Genomic DNA, 19,417 nt, shown 5'->3' on the forward strand with positions numbered 1-19,417 from the left:
GCACCAGACAATATGATTAAAGACTTTGAGCAGCCAGGGAAAGCAGAGCAAATGGTCAAGAACCTATATGCAGGAATGAAGGGGATCAGTTACCATCATTTGAAACTGCGCTTACTTCTGAAAAGTTCGTGCCTCACATACTAAGCTACATTGCTACACCATTGCTAGTAATCCCTTTCACACTGGGATACTATGATGGACTTTCAAATCCCGATGACTTCTTGCAGAAATACGAAGGCATAGCTTGAAATCAACGAAGGGCTGATGAGACCAAGTGTGCAGAATTCTCTCCTCTCCTGGAAGCAATAACGCGTCAATGGTTCAACAACTTACCTGCGCTTCTCATCACTTGCTTCAACGATATGAGGGAGCGCTTTCTACTTAATTTTCACAACATGAGGGCATCCAGAAGGACACACGTCGAATGCCATGATATCAAACAAGGGCGTGAAGAGTCTATGGGATAGTTTATTAACGTATCCCCAACTTGTCCGAATCACATAAGGTATCAAGGTGCATCCATGGTAGTAACATATTATCACAGCAATGATAATTGTCGTAGACACACTCACGGACATCATGGCAGTAACGATCAACAGATCAAGAACAGGGAAAATAACCAAACGCTCATCAAAAGTCTAGCAAAAATCTTAAGGAAATCCTTGCAACAGAACCAATATCTCAGACCTTTGGACGACCAGCGTGCATGTCCGAATATGCGAGGCACGACAAATCTAAGTTATGTGATTTCCATGATGACTACGGTCATGTGACGGACAAATGCAAGGCGCTGATGGACAAGGTGGTCGCGTGCTTACAGAGATGAGAGCTTCAACACCTAAAAGATCATAAGGAAGGATCGTACAAAGATAAGCGTGATGAAAGCAAGGCGAAAGGGTAAGATAAGGTGATTAATGTTTTCACGAGAGAGCATACATAAATAGATCGAAGGCCCCTACATTCATGGGAAAACATGCGTTCATTTTCCCCTCTATCGGGATCAAGGGACCAAGTGTGATCCTGTCATAGTTGGTGGATATCTGCATGAGTGTGGGCATGTGATCAAACGACTATGTGTGGATACTAGTAGTAGCGCCAATATCATGTTCGAGCATTGTTACGATGAACTCTCATACATGCTTAGGTCGAGCTTAATGCCTTTAAATGAAAGGTTTCAAAAACTCTCGGGTAACCGTACATGGGCCATGGGGACTTTATAAGTTGAACTTCAGCTCGAAGATGATGAAGACAGGTGGAAAGCGCAGACAGAAAAAGGTAAAGTTTAACGTCGTGCGCGCATCGTCTGACTACGACACGCTGCTAGGATGCCCGTACTTATAACAGTTTTATGCAATACCTTCTACTGCACATGGTTTGATCAAGTTTCCTACATAAGCTGGAATCGTGACAATGACATCAAAACCGCCAGAAAAAGGTCAAGTTCAACATCACGTATGTCTATTAAACGTTAATTTTGCAATAAAAGAACAAGTTGGAGGATTATTAGACCTAATAAAACGCTTTAACGTGCATACATTTTGGCACACTTACCGCATTTAAATAAGCACAATCTTGTACAATCCGAAACATAGGACGCATATAATATTGCATCTAACGCATATGAACGCGCATTCGTTGATTTACAAAAAAATATCGAACTGGTTCAAACAGGTCTCAAGTAATCAAGCAACTGGTAGTGGAAAATACGAAGAGGGTGGTTCATCAATGTCCACGAAGGTAGGGGAAGAAGATGACAAAAGCTCAAATTACGGATTTCAAGACTACCTGGATGAGCACCTCTGCGAGGTGCGTGGATCATGCTTAGGATTTTATGACTCCGACTAAGTTCTTGTATGTTATTTCAGCAAAATGTCACTATGTCACTTATGTAACTGTGCTTGCAGATGGTTTGAAACTATCGTAACCAACTTATGCGATATATCTATGTTTTCTTTTTTCAAATTTGTTGTCTGCAAAAAAATTTTGTGCCATATATCAATGCAAATTAGTTCTATAACTTGGACTGGTGCGCATTGTTGTGAATACCCAGCGCACTCCTGCCTTTGAAGGGGTGTCTTCTCCAACCCCCGTGCGGCAGAAGCTCGTTTGGCGATGAGCTAGATATTATTGGTTTATTACCAGAGGGCGATGGACATTGGGTTGTCCTAGCCCCACACACGCAGAATATGTGATATGCAAGTCATGACTATAAGTGATAGAGTTGGTCGCCCTTGACCTCAATCCTAAGTGTTAGCACACTTAGAAAACTCTCGATACGCAGACACGAGAGCGTAATCTAAGTCTATGTTGTGTGCACGACAACATATATGATAGATTACGTGCTGGCATGCCTTGAGTATAATATGTTATTAACAAATCAAACTCTGTTTTAGCCACACACACACAACGTGTTAAAATGCTGAAAAGCTGTTGTACACGCAACTAGTGTCACCACAATTTAAAGCGCAAATCAATACTCGGTTCTATGTATGCTCACAACAATTTACGTAAGATAATAAATGCAGAAACATTACTAACAAAAGATGTTACTTGTGCACACATAAATCATACATAACGATTTCATCATTGATAATCTTTCTTTACAAAGCCTAGGGCGCATACAATATAAAAAATAAATTTACAACGCAACATTGAGTAGCTGCTCAGCAGTAACATCAGGGTTTTGGGACATTTCAGCAAGATTGGGCACGATCACATTCTCCAACTCAGCCAAAGTAGCGTTTTCTACCTCGATAGCGGCCACGAGCAACTTCTTAGAAAGGGCGGGCGTGAAACAACCCCAAATCAATTTACCAAAAACGAAGAACATTTTTTTTATAAGTTAGGTCCCATTAAATATCCACTTTACATAAACCATTCCAAATAGTTTTAACCAAAAACGCATTATCATAATGACACATTTAACATTTTAATATGACTCTTGGTACACAAATGACATATTACAAAAGCAATTATAATAATGACTCTATCACATGAATTACGGGTTAATACTCAATAACCCAACCCGATACCAAGAGCATAATCCCGGGGACTACCAAATCCCCAATCCGCGTCCATTTATCCAAAAGCTACCCCATCGAGCCCAAGCGCTCCTACGCATCTACTCTAACAACTAGCTAGCTTCACAAAAACAATACCTATAAAAAGCTAAAAAACGAGAGAGGTAAGCATAAAGCTTAGTGAATGCAATAATTATACATATACATATATAATCTACTTACTTGCATACACTTACACAAATACCGCATACGAGCTAGCAATTCAACAACCATGCAATCACAATGCATAAACTAAATATCCGCAATTCACAATAAGCTAGCATCGCCAATAGCATATAGTTCACAATTTAATATGCTAAAACAAAACTCACACAACCAAGGTTAACCAATAGCACAAGGGAATGGTACTAGCGAAAGACCATAGGAGTTCACAACATCCATTAGTGTACTTAACACCGCGTATCACTAACCCCCGGGTGGTGTCTTAACACCGCGACTAACCCACCCTTCATGACAATGTGGTGTCTTAACACCGCGACTAACCCACATGTCATTAATCCCGAAGTGGTGTCTTAACACCGCGACTAACCCACTCATCATGCAAAATGTGGTGTCTTAACACCGCGACTTACCCACATTTCACACCACACAAATAAATACATTATATACATACACGTAAAATTATTCCACTCACCTTGGAATGCCCGCACAAGTCATGTATGTAAATTGCCTACAAACGCAACCAAGTAAGGGTTTACCTATAATACACATATAGGCACAATACACATAAACACACATTCTCTAAAAGAGAACCCGACCCAAACATCCCTTAACCGAGGGATTACACCTTGCTCGCCAAAACTCGCCCATTTAACACCTAATGGACACTAACCAATTACTATTTCGGGTGGTAATTTAAACCCACACAACAAAGTACAATTTAACCCAAATCATACTTGTCACCAAATTGACCAACCTAGGTCCCAACACTAAGTTACTATTTAGGTAGTAATGATCATTTCAAACTGCCATTAATAGCAAAACTACAACACGTGCAATATTGACCCATATTGCGGTTGACCACGTTTGACTTATGTTTAAAATACCATTTTAACCCAAAAGCACTTTCCACGATTACATTCATTCAAAAATTTCATTTAACACTTAACAAAAGTGTTTAACATCCATTTAATCCAAGATTAGTGTCATTACCAAATTCGACCCAATCAAAGTCAACCCATTTTGAAATAAGTCCCAAAAATGCCAAAATCACTAACGACTAGTGATTATATTTTTAAAACACCAATTAACACCTAAATCAAGTATTTACATACTTGATTCACCAAAACTTGACTCAAAACTCATTTTGACACCAAATCAAGTCAACACCCATTTTGACTAGTAAACTTGTTCTTAAGAACATCAAAAGCACTTACAACATTTCAATCTAGTGATTTAACACCCAAACCATGACAAATACTTTCAAATTCATCATCAAACCCTAAACTCACAATAATCGGGTTTACATACACAATACATACTACAAAACCCCCAATTTCATGAGAAATGGGGTTTATAACCCTAACTAGCTCAAACCCTAAGCATGAACAAGAATCTTAAATAATAAAATTCGGAGTTAGAACTTACCACCACTACAAAAATGTAGCTAGGAACGAGATGAACAACTTTAACACCTGGACTTTGTCAAAAATCCAACTTCTTCTTCTCCAAATCAAGCTTTCTCTCTCTAAGCTCTTCCTCTCTCTCTCTCTAGATGGAAGTGTATGAAAATGGTGGAATGAGGATAAGGATGAGCAATGGATCAGTCTTAGTTGCTCAAAACCGACCCTCAAGTGAAAAGACTCAAATACCCCTTATTAAAACTCAAAATATCAAGAAAATCACCAAAAGGGACCGCAAGAATACGCCCATTTGGGCGCTGAAGAACCCCAGCCAGCCGCAAATTGCGCCTACCAGCCGCAAATTGCGCCTAGGCCCTTTTTCGCATTTTTCTGAAACTTGTTTTGGTCGTAACTTTCAAACTGTAACACCGTTTTTGATGAATCAAATATCGTTTGAAACGTAATAAGGTGTACTTTCCAATGGTAAAGTTATAAAACTTCAACTCAAACTTTACTTGGGGTCAAAATATATGATTACATGCCTAGTAATTCAAATGATGTCCAAAATAACGCATAACTGAAAAACGGGATGTTACAACTCTTTCCCACTTAGCCTGGATCACGTCCTCGTGATCCTCATCATTTACCAAAAGGTAAGTGCTCCAACGCCTTCACCCTTACATACAACTAGGATCTACACCCTACGATCCTACGAAACACGACCAAGTCTGATGCCCATAATATCCTTCGTTAATACGAAGATCTCACCACACGCTAATAATCACTAGAGTGCATCACCACAATGAGCAGTATTTCATACACTCAACGTCTAAAATTCCCACTTAGGAAATACGGAAAACACCATATATCCCTTCAAGTTCTCTCAGCTACAACTCGCCACAAGCTACATCCACAACTATATCACCCAATGCGATCTACTAGGTCCACTACGCCGTGAACCATATCTTGCATTAATCCAAATCGAGAAGGATTCATGCCGCGTCAAAACTCCGTACTTCAACGACTCGTAAACCAGCCAATCATGAACGTTCTCTGAATCAAGAACAGGTTCCCTCGTCTTCACCACCGGGTCATCGCTCCAATGAAGAAATTTTGGTATCGCCAAATAATCACACTAGGGACACAAACATTCCCATGAATCGATCCGCACACGACCATCAGTATCTCGATTAATCCTGGACGAAAATAATACACCACGAGTTAGACAAAATATCAACACTCTACACAGGGTTTCTCCCCTAAACCCCACAACACATCCCTACAATGCGGCTTTCTATTACTAGCATGAAAACTATTCGTGTAATAGAATCCCGTCAACAACGAATTATCACCACAACAATTCGCAATTCGTCACGCGACCCACCAAATATTCACCAACGCCTGATGAATCCTCTTGCCTTGACCGTCCGTTAAGGATGGCCTCAACATTTCAATGCAACTAACGGGTCGCATCACTAGGGAACCACCCTCACAAACAAACAACAACCGTGTATCTCGATGTGAGAAAATCAGAACCGGCGCTCCCCGCTTCACAATCATCCATAAAGTGGAATAATCCACTAACAATTTTAACGATTACATTTCCCAACAGGGAAAAATACAGTATCCACCACAATGTCAAACTCGTACTCACTCAACAGTACTATCTGAGTTTCACACCAACCCAATTTTACTTCACAAGAGCACCCGCAATGACAGCAACATTCTCTTGCTTCCATGAATCTGAAACTTCACACTTGGTCTCATACCGCACTTTGGTGCTACACGACCACCTTACATAAGAAGTCTTACACTTCACTTGATCTAACACCACCGGAGCTTCCTCGTGCGGCAGTAAAAACTCCCCCACTTAGGATTCAGCTCCACATTCTCACCGCCAAGATGATAACATCTCGCGGAATTGTCATTCCACAACACACATGATCATTCTCATCATTGGTCATAAACACCAAATCACCGCAAATTCACAGGCTCTCAGAGCCGACATACATAATCACTTGAGATTTCATACACACGATGACATCGCACCTTCATACCATAATCACAATTAACATCCGTTCATTGTTTGCAAAGTGAACTCCACCAAAGTCCTACATGAACCTCTAAACATAGGCATATGCCACTTCGCTTAATCAGTCGTGCATCTCAGTCGAGATCACCCGACCTTCCACGCAACGAACCTTTATCAACAATTGCTCACTCTCATGGAGAAGAGTGACCAATCCGGCACAATAATTGCATCGACCGCAATATCAACACTTCATCATAACCTTCGGCCTAACCGACCGTTAAGTCCATCATCGGCTCACCGGTCATCTTTACCCATCTATCACTTAAAAGCAACAATATTCGCTCATCCGTCACTTCATAAGAAGTATTTGCCTCAATGCTCTTAAACTTCGACTTTAGCAACCGTCGAATTACTATCACCCGTCGATCATTATTATAATCTATGATGCTTCCAAGGGTATCTCACAGTCACCCTAAGCACAAAGTGATCACACCGCCACTAGAGTTGAACATTACACTAGCAGGTATAAGGGGGCACCTAAAGCAGTGTCATACAGACTCCCACCACAATCTACTGGGATTTAGAAACTCGATCCTTGGGTTTCATACACCCGATGTCACCCATCTCTCCACAATAATGACCCGAAGTCATACCTACCCGACAAACCTTACGGTTTATTGTCTTATCAAAAGTTCCTAGTGATCACACGCTACCCGCAATTCCACAAGGCCCAACGATATAGCCAAACAAAACCTTCCGTCTAACACTAAGAGGTGCTTGGAAACACCAAGTCTTACACCCTTCCACATATAGGCACAACCACTACAGCAAGGGGTATTCCGTTAGGAATGTTACCCTCTAATCCACAACATGCTAACACACTAACGTAATCATCATCATACGGGTCTCACTCACATGAGTTTAACCACCAAAGACTACTCAACTCGCCAATTCCAATGCGAATCACAACTCCCCACACGGTTCCCTAACCACACACTCTACCGAGTGTAACCCAATACCACCATCATTAGACTTGTTGCATCCCATTATGGAATTCAAGTCCTCGACGCACGCACACGCACACAATAATCGATCATCCTAGTTACGATGGGTAACTACCTCCAATGACAATTTGAATAGCACACCCACTACTTAGGGTGACTAAGCACGCACCAAAATTGTGAGTTCGCTCACTCACCTTAGCTAACCGAAACCACCATAACACTTCCCGACCCACAAAGAACCCGATGTGACAACAAGCACATCACCCGAGACCGCTATATCCTAGGAACCAATAAAAGATTCCTAACCCGTCCCGATTTCTACCCCAACCATGCCACGTTTCCTCCGCTCGGTACTCGTCATGTCATGCTTGGTGTCAAGATACACGGTTGTAATAATGGTGATCAGTCACTATTACAATTGCGTACCTTACCACTTTCTCATGGTCACGCAAAGTACTTTACCCGGACTGACGCGACATTCACACAAAATAACACGTGATAACTCCCAGAACCCGAATGACCAAGGTCCTTACGGTGAACTTGATCACTCAAAATCGCCAAACATCTGAATCTCTCCAATAGATTCGTCTCTAGGACACCTCACCAATAGATACATGTATATACACCTATATACAATATAATAATAAATATACACACGTACACCGCAACAACGAGTCAACCTACAACCTAAGTGACTATCAATAAAAACAACGTTCAAGTTTGCCTACTTACATTAGGCACTAGCTATCTAAGGCATTATTTTACACACGAAATAAGGCCCCACATAATCACACTTTGGACAAACACAAGTCCTAGTTAGTCATCTACTCTAAGGCACTACCAAATCTCAATCCAACCCGTATTCCTACAAGTCCCGCAAATAACGCATATCCGTCAATAAGTCTAAGACTAGGCACCTATTCCAAGGTCACCTAATTCCCTTAGACTATGCTCTGATACCACTTGAAACGACCCCAAATCCGTTTACCAAAAACGAAGCACATTTTTTTTATAAGTTAGGTCCCATTAAACATCCACTTTACATAAACCATTCCAAATAGTTTTAACCAAAAACGCATTATCATAATGACACATTTAACATTTTAATATGAATCTTGGTACACAAATGACATATTAAAAAAGCAATTGTAATAATAACTCAATCACACGAATTACGGGTTAATACTCAATAACCCAACCCGATACCAAGAGCATAATCCCGGGGACTACCAAATCCCCAATTCGCGTCCAATTATCTAAAAGCTACCCCATTGAGCCCAAGCGCTCCTACGCATCTAGTCTAACAACTAGCTAGCTTTACAAACATAATACCTGTAAAAAGGTAAACAACGAGAGGGGTAAGCATAAAGCTTAGTGAATGCAATAATTATACATATACATATATAATCTACTTACTTGCATACACTTACACAAATACCGCATACGAGCTAGCAATTCAACAACCTTGCAATCATAATAAATAAACTAAATATCCGTAATTCACAATAAGCTAGCATCTCCAATAGCATATAGTTCACAATTTAATATGCTAAAACAAAACTCACACAACCATGGTTAACCAATAGCACAAGGGAATGGTACTCGCGAAAGACCATCGGAGTTCACAACATCCATTAGTGTACTTAACACCGCATATCACTAACCCCCGGGTGGTGTTTTAACACCGCAACTAACCCACCCTTCATGAAAATGTTGTGTCTTAACACCGCGACTAACCCACATGTCATTAATCCCGGAGTGGTGTCTTAACACTGCGACTAACCCACTCGTCACACAAAATGTGGTGTCTTAACTCCGCGACTAACCCACATTTCACACCACACAAATAAATACATTATATACATACACGTATAATTATTCCACTCACCTTGGAATGCCCGCACAAGTCAAGTATGTAAATCGCCTCTACCTATAATACACATATAGGCATAGTACACATAAACACACATTCTCTAAAAGAGAACTTGACCCAAACATCCCTTAACAGAGGGATTACACCTTGCTTGCCAAAACCCGCTCATTTAACACCTAATGAACACTAACCAATTACCACTTCGGGTGGTAATTTAAACCCACACAATAAAGTACAATTTAACCCAAATCATACTTGTCACCAAATTGACCAACCTAGGTCCCAAGACTAAGTTACTACTTAGGTAGTAATGATCATTTCAAACCGCCATTAACAGTAAAATTACAAAATGTGCAATATTGACCCATATTGCGGTTGACCACATTTGACTTATGTTTAAAATACCATTTTAACCCAAAAGCACTTTCCACGATTACATTCATTCAAAAATGTCATTTAACACTTAACAAAAGTGTTTAACATCCATTTAATCCAAGATTAGTGTCATTACCAAATTCGACCCACTCAAAGTCAACCCATTTTGACATAAGTCCCAAAATTGTCAAAATCACTAACGACTAGTGAATATATTTTTAAAACACCAATTAACACCTAAATCAAGTATTTACACACTTGATTTACCAAAACTTGACTCAAAACTCATTTTGACACCAAACTAAGTCAACACCCATTTTGACTAGTAAACTTGTTCTTAAGAACATCAAAATCACTAACAACCTTTCAATCTAGTGATTTAACACCCAAACCATGACAAATACTTCCAAATTCGTCATCAAACCCTAAACCCACAATAATCAGGTTTACATACACAATACATACTACAAAACCCCCAATTTCATGAGAAATGGGGTTTATAACCCTAACTAGCCCAAATCCTAAGCATGAACAAGAATCTTAAACAATGAAATTCGGAGTTAGAACTTACCACCACTACAAAAATGTAGCTAGGAATGAGATGAACAACTTTAACACTTGGACTTTGTCAAAAATCCAACTTCTTCTTCTCTAAATCAAGCTTTCTCTCTCTAAGCTCTTCCTCTCTCTCTCTAGATGGATGTGACATCCCGAAAATTTCTGACCAAATTTAAACTTGACCTTTATATGTTCTGACACGATAAGAAAAGTCTGTAATGTTGAATCTCAAAATTTTGAGGAACCACATTCATGTAATCAATTACCCTTTGACCGTGCTCGATGATTCACGAACAATTATGTGTAAATAGATATGTATGAATATATACATATGCGTGATTTGAGAAATATTAATAAAACATTTAACGGTTTGGTTGATATGAAAATATTTATGGAACTATTATTATGACTTGAAAACGTTAACAAAGTATTTGATGAATAATACTTTACATAAATGTATTAGTTTCAATATATGATTATAGACCGAATTAAAAGATAATATCAAATGATTAAATTATCAGATACATTGTGATTATGATTACGGGTCTTTGTTATGAGGTCCGCTATGATTTAAGGAATCTGTTTTTTTTACAACATTCAAAAAATGGTAAGGTGATTTACAAGTAAGAGCAAATGTGTCAGATACGATTTTACCTTTCTAAAACATGTTATGAAATAACTATTTTCATTATTTTAAACTTTTAACAAAATGGTTCTTAAATATAATTAGTTTGGAAAACAAAGTTATCATATTTATTTGAATTAGTTTCAAACGTACAAAAACATTTTCAGAACTTTATTATTAAAACGTTTTATAAGATAATTTGTTTATGAATTTTGAAGGATTTAATTAAAGTTTATATTATAAATTACAAGTATAGATATAGTGTTTCAAAAACGTAAATGTGATACGACATAATATTTTTTTCTATTATTTAAACGATTATAAAATTAACTTTGAAATATATTATTTTTGAAAAACTAAATATTATACTATTAAATGAATATTTCAAATTTATATATTTTGAAATAAATAAATATATATATATATATATATATATATATATATATATATATATATATATATATATATGTATTTATGTATATATATATATATGTATGTATGTATCTTTTACAAGGTAATAAGATATAATAATAACATAAGTTATAAAACGTTTTGATTTAAAATAATATATTTTGGTAAACAACGAGACATTGATTTATAGAAGCAAATAACCAAAACACTTAATTGATTAAGTTACATTTTGAGTGATATAGTTTATCAATGATTAAGTTAAATTATTGATAAAGGTACACGTCGTGAAACGAAAAGAACAAGTTTTCTCAGCGTACGAAAGGACGTTCGAGAAACCGTAACTGAGACATGAGTCGAGTGACAACGTACAATTCATTGGAACTAAATTTACAAATTAACTATGTACGTAAATTTAATATAATATATAAATAATTATATAAATTAAATATAATATATATATAATAATTAATAAACTGTCGGCAGGAAAATAACAAACGAATCTTAGCTGGACGGGGAGCTCATGCGATCGCATGGCTTCCCCATACATATCCCATGCGATCACATGAGGATAGATTTCAGAAAAGGTTTATAAAATGCGACGAGTTTAAGTTCATTCAGCACACACATACAATGATATCTCTCTCTGATATTTATATTTATATTATTATTATTATTATTATTATTAATATTAAGATTATTAATATTAATCTTATTATTATTAGTATTAGTATTATTAGGAGTGATATTATTAGTATTATACATAAAATACTACGACGGAGTGATGCTCGAGTGGTCTAAAACGGGTTTTCAAAACAGGTTTAAGGTTTGGAATTATGGGTCATAGCTATGGAGGTTATGGGTATGGTTCAGGGGTATAGCTCGTGAGTTCAAACTAGTATTTTCATCTCCGTTGCGTCTACGTACCTTTCTAGCAATATCGAATCTCAATATTGATACGTGAGCATTCAAATCTTATCTTTTATATATTAATATTGTATCCCTGACTAGTGCTCGAGTTTATATATGATTATGCATGCTTGTATGTTTAACTTTTATCATTATATAGTTATGATAAATCACGAATTTGATACATATGCGATTGAGATATGTGACGACCCGGAAATTTCCGACCAAATTTAAGCTTAATCTTTATATGATTTCGATACGATAAGCAAAGTATGTAATGTTGAGTCTAGAAAAAAAAATTAAACGATGTTCATATATTCAATTGACCTTCGACTGCTCTCGACGATTCACGAACAATTAATTGTAAATAGATAATAAATATATATATGATTTGAAATATAATTTATGATGTAATTGTTAGAAATTAATTATGTAAAAATAATAATTATTATTTAAAAATATATCACTACATATATATAAAGTATAGTAAAAATAAATATTATTAATTAAAAAAAATATGGAATTTTTCTGTGGACTTTTATCCGTCACTGATTAACAACGGAGCACAATATATTACCCCTAAAGATTGTCGGCAGATGAGTGCCAAATTATGGCTGCTTTTCCTGTTACCTTTTTCCCATTCATTCACATGTTGTCTAAGTTTTGAATTAATTGATTATTATATTACATTATTTATATGACACTTGCAATTGAGTTTAACAACCACACACACATACACGATGCATACAGGTTAGGATTCACCATTTTCAATCTCATCACTTTCATTGATCTTCACCCTCACACAACCAGCCACCTCTACCATCCTGATAACTCGCCATCTCTCTTCCTTTTCCCTCTCTTCCTCTCTCACTTAGACCCGTCACTCTCTTCATTCTACACCATGTAACCATCTCTACAACCACCCATCAATACCGTACCACCACCACATTAATACCATCGCCACCAAGAACAACCACCACTAACCGTCTCTCTTTCTCTATCTCTCTCCTATTCTTATCCGAAAACAACCCCACGAAACCACCATTTATTCTAATCCTAGTTTCGATTACCACAAACCTTCGATGATTTCTTCTATTCCAGTTTCTGTTTGGAACTAAAACCACCACTAGATCACCACTATCCTCAATGAACCATAACCACCAAACCACCTACAACATAACTGTTGCCGCTACAGTAGCAGTGTTATTGCTACGTATATTGTTTTTATTTCATGCTTGTAATGACGAAAGAAGATGATAATAGGATTAGTGATGATGTACGATGTATAGATGACGATGAAAGAAAAAAAAATAGTAACGATGAAGATGAAGAACCGGAGAAGATGATGAATAGTTAATGTTGTTGTGAACCAACATTTAAAATTTGCAGCTATAATGTTTCTGTCCCATCTTGTTTCGGTTCAAATCAAACTCCATTAAATCACACGACAATTGCAACCACATCGACTATTACAGTTTAGCTTATTTTTTTCGAAACCCACTTGTTGTGTTGTTGCTGCTGCATGAATGAACAATAAAAGAAGATGAAGGTATTATGATGTAAATGATGATGTTATGATTAGCGGATATGATGATAATGTTTAGGATGAATAGTTTTGGGTGTTATGATTTATGAAGAAGATGGAACATGGAAAATATGTTAAAACGAAATGGAATCTAAAATAAATAAGAAAAATGGGTTAGCTCAAACGGTTAGGCATGTTGTCGGGGAATGATAGGTCGCGGGTTCGAGCCCGGTTCGTGGCAATTTCTTTTTAGGAGAACTTTTAAGGTAGTAAATACTACTACTACTATTATTATTATTATTATTATTATTATTATTATTATTATTATCATTATTATTATTATTATTATTATTATTATTATTATTATACTAATGTTAAGAATATGAATATTAGTATTACTAGTATTAACATTATTATGATTATTAAGATTATTATTATTAAAATTATTATTAAGTAAAGTTAACAAAAATCATTATTATCATTAACATTATTATTATCATTAATAGTATAAGTATTATCAAAACTATTATTTTTGAAAATTATCATTTTTATTATTATTATTATAAACTATCATTTTTTTATTATTATCATTACTAATATTATCATTATTATTATTTATAATCATTATTATTAAAATTATCAGTATTATTATAAATACTATTATTATCATTATCATTATTATCATTATTTTTACTACTATTATTATTATTATTTATTATTATTATTTATTATTATAACAGATAAACATTTTGACATATATTATAGATAACAATATGATCATATACAAAAGTATTAATTTTAATACATAATAGATAAAGATGAAACGTTAATAAACATATTTATAATACTATTAAATTATAATAATATATATATATATATATATATATATATATATATATATATATATATATATATATATATATATATATATTATACTTATTATAATAATTATAAGCAATTATTTATTAAAACATTTAATAAATAAATATTAATACTTATCATAATAATTAAGTAATAAATATTAATATATTTAATATAAGCTAAAATATAATTGTTCCATCACGATTATATGATTTAATATATATACAAATAATATAGGTTCGTGAATCCGAGGCCAACCTTACATTGCTCAATATAGTCATATGTATTTTTACTACAAAATACATTAGGTGAGTTTCATTTGCTCCCTTTTTAATTGCTTTTGCAATATATATTTTTGGGCTGAGAATACATGCGCTGCTTTTATAAATGCTTTACGAAATAGAGACAAGTGATTAAAAATGATATTCTGCAGATTGATGTGCTAGGTAATTTAGTTACATGTTATAAGAGCATGTAAGCGCGAATCCTAAAGATAGATCTATCGGGCTTAACACCCCCATCCTGTAGTCTGCACTAGACATAAGAGCTAGTGGGCGGATGTTTAGTACTTCGAGGATTATTTATACCGTTACGAGTGTACATATCCATCTTTGCGAAGATGACTTATTATATTATTGTTAAGGTTGGTTACTGAGGCCTCAACATAAGCAGAACAGTTTTATACACTTGTGAGTGTACATATATTTATAAACGGAAATCTTGTGGTCTATTAACATATTGAAATGATTGTTATGATAAACCTATGAACTCACCAACCTTTTGGTTGACACTTTTAAGCATGTTTATTCTCATGTATGAAAGAAATCTTCCGCTGTGCATTTGCTCATTTTAAAGATATTATTTGGAGTCATTCGTGGCATATTTAAGTCAGTACCTCGCAATGGGACCATATGTTGATGACTTCGTCCAGATGGATTAGGACGGGTCACTACAGTTGGTATCAGAGCGTTGGTCCTAGCGAACCATGTCTTGCATTAGTGTGTCTAACTGATAGTTGTTAGGATGCATTAGTGAATCTGGACTTCGAACTTAGCTACATATTATAAGTATTGATTATCATTCCTAGTGGAAAATTATCTGCTTATCATTCCTAAGTCTAGACATGCCTTATTGACTTTATTGCATAGATAGTGTATAGACAAATTCATATCTAAGCGTATCTATTACGGTAAACTTTGCCTGATATCTTCCGTAAATTTCTCCGTAATTTAAGGGATCCTGGTACTATATATATCTATGCATATTATGCATTGAGAATACCATCCAACTATCATTTGCTGTCACTAAGCTTTTCATACCAAAAAACTTTTCTGTGATCGTGTACGATGGCCTCTACGAATCAAGCAAGTTCCTCTGACTCCGAAGATAGCGTGACGGGAGCGCACCAACCGATCAACTACCGTGATTTCTTTAGAAAGTGGGGATGGGTTCGCGAAATACTTACCCTATGCAGAAATGAAGAAGGTACTCCATATCACGAGCTGAACTTACCACCTAATGTCGGAGTGCTCGATCCACTTACCGACGAACCTGTTCGCAATACCGTTTTCACTCTTTTCGCACGAATTTTCCGCCTCGAAGGTCGACTCGATGTAGTTAAAGATAGTATTCATCCTCTACTCCCGAATTCTAATCAGATAGGATTATTAGAAGAAGTTAGAAGACTTCGAACTAAATATCAAGAATTGACACACCTTACCGAAGAATGGGTAGAACTAATTCATAGACTCGAGCGTAAAGTAGAAACACTGGAGGTGACGGTGTTCGATTTGGAAACTAGGCTCGCATCTACTATGCAGGTACCACAAGCAGTACCAACACCAACAGCAACACCACCCGCACCAGCATCATTTCCATCACCACAAGCTCCGTAAGCACCACAGACACCGAAGAGTACCGAGAATGATGATTATGAAATATTAATTCATTACTTTCTGTTCACGATTAAAGGATATATGTATATATTTATGTATATCTCGAGATCGTAATAAAAATTCTTTTCATATTAACTATGACGTGTGAATTTTTAACGGGTAGGTAATACCCGAAAAAGATAAAAGAAGCTTTAAAGGGCTTCTATCATAATTAATTCACATTTGTTATCAATTACATCTTTCATCATCGATTTAACAATCGATATCTATAAATCCATGATTACATTTGAAGAAGATATATATGTAAGTATATTTTCATAAAGATTGTAGTAAAAAATTCTTTTGTACAAACTGTTAATCGTGAAAATATTTTAACGGATAGGTAATACCCGAGATATATTTAGATTTCACATTAATAGGTTACACTCTACAATCTTCGAATTTGATTCAACAGTCATTTGCTATCCTACTTACATCCACAGATATACGAATTCGTTCACCACAGAATAACCATTTTTATTCAATTTCATATTTGGATTTTGACTTCTAAGAATCCAACAAGCGGCATAATGAAGAAAACATTGGACAAAATAAAATTTGATAGAAACAAACAAATTAACTATGAGAAGAATTTTGTTAAGAATCCACGCTAACTGTTCCTAGCTAACTGTTCCTAGCTAACTGGTTACATTTTATTTATCACAATTTAATTATCGCAATTTACCTTCTCGCAATTTTAATTATCGTCATTTAATTTCTGTTATTTATTTTACGCACTTTAAATATCGGGACACGTATATAAAGTTTTGACATATCATATCGACGCATGTATATATATTATTTGGAATAACCATGGACACTCTATATGCTGTAATGTTTTAGTTCGCTATACAGGGTTGAGGTTGATTCTACAATAATATATATACTTTGAGTTGTGATCGAGTCTGAGACATGTACACGAATTCTGTAATTGTATATACGTATAACAATATTCTGGTACATCCTAACACAATAAGTATACAATACGTTTTGATAAATCCTAAGACAATACGTACACAATACGTCTTAGTTAATTCTAAGACAATACGTATACAATACGTCTCTGAGTTGATGCAAAGACAATACGTATACAATACGTCGTGGGGTAATTCTAAGATTATATATATATAAACCGATTATTGGACTATCAACATTGAACAATTAAAAATGAATTAAAATATTGATTATAACATATGAAACTAAACATTTCTTCAAGTTTGCCACTTGATTTCATCTTAAACAATCTTTTGTATCTTGACGATTACCATCTCCGTTCAAACCCTTCGATATTCTTGAAAACCCTCGGTTTGATAACCAATGATCCAGATCCATTAACTTTGAAAATGCTGACGACGCAGCATGTTGTAGATGGTCTTAATGGCCAAAAGTTGATGATAAAGAGTGGAACGCTCGATAGAAAATTTGGTACTGAAAAACGGAGTGAGCAAACCATGAAGGAGATCAAGGACAAATACAAGGACCATACCCTATATTCAAAGAATCCAAGTAATTCTGGATCCAATGAAACCTTCAACGAATATCTTGCTCCTTACTCATGTTAAAATCTTGCAGAAAATCTTTCTTCATCAACTTTCGAACTTAGAAATTTCAAAATATCATCATAAATATCTTCGATATTTCTGAAGATATTTTCATAAATATTCTCGTCCAAAATTAGATACCTTTTAGTGCTATCTGTATTTCATTATATTGGAAATTTCTGTAAAATCTATGTATAAATTATGAATGAATTGTGGAAAAGTGTTGGGAACTGATGCATGAGTTAGTATAATATAATGCGCTTGGCCAACGTGATTATATTACAGTAGGTCATGCTGAGTTCTAATGGAACGTGATGATTCACAGGTTTAACGTCATTATGTGCCATGTTACATATCTCTTTCATTCTAATTAACCTCTGAACACATCAAGAAAATATATTCTTGATAGTTCTATTCTCAATGATTCTGAAAATTTGACAAATGAAATCGTCCTAATACATTCTTTCTTATTTAGAACATGATATTTATCCAAAATTCCATACTTACGAATTCTGGACCGTTACTCGCTTTACTAGAGGTCAGGAGGATAATAAAAAGGCAAAGAGCTCCAAAAAATAAGAGAAAATATAAAGTCCAATAACAACACGGAAGTTACAAAATGTGGATATTAATACGAGTAGCAACATAAAGACACGGTATAATTAAGAATAGTATCACCCCAAGGCGATAGTAGAAGTAAACAGATTTTTCTGGTGGAAGATTGAAAAGGAGGATGACAGAATTGATAATTGGGAAAAATATCAAGGATTAGAATATGATTAAACATTTTCATAATCTTTTGGATATATGAACTAAGAAAGGAAGTATGGGAATGGTGAAAGTAATGGAATGGAAAAAGTTTAATTTATAATAAAAATATCAGACGGAGTAATCGAGGCAGATCACCGTATTTAATTATAGAAATCTTAATTTCCTTATTCGCCGAAGAATCAAATCTTTTAGATTTCGAAGATTTTCTTTAAATCCCTTGAATTCCGGAATTCAACCAAGACAACGTCAAAGTTGAGATGAAATTTTATTTCTTCAATTCACTCTTTTGTGATAACTTCACTCGTGCGCTTCACATAATCAAATCGTTTTATCTATATTATTCAATGATGATAAAACTC

The sequence above is a fragment of the Rutidosis leptorrhynchoides genome, chromosome 1 (genome assembly GCF_046630445.1).
Source record: "Rutidosis leptorrhynchoides isolate AG116_Rl617_1_P2 chromosome 1, CSIRO_AGI_Rlap_v1, whole genome shotgun sequence".
In the NCBI taxonomy this organism is placed as follows: Eukaryota; Viridiplantae; Streptophyta; class Magnoliopsida; order Asterales; family Asteraceae; genus Rutidosis; species Rutidosis leptorrhynchoides.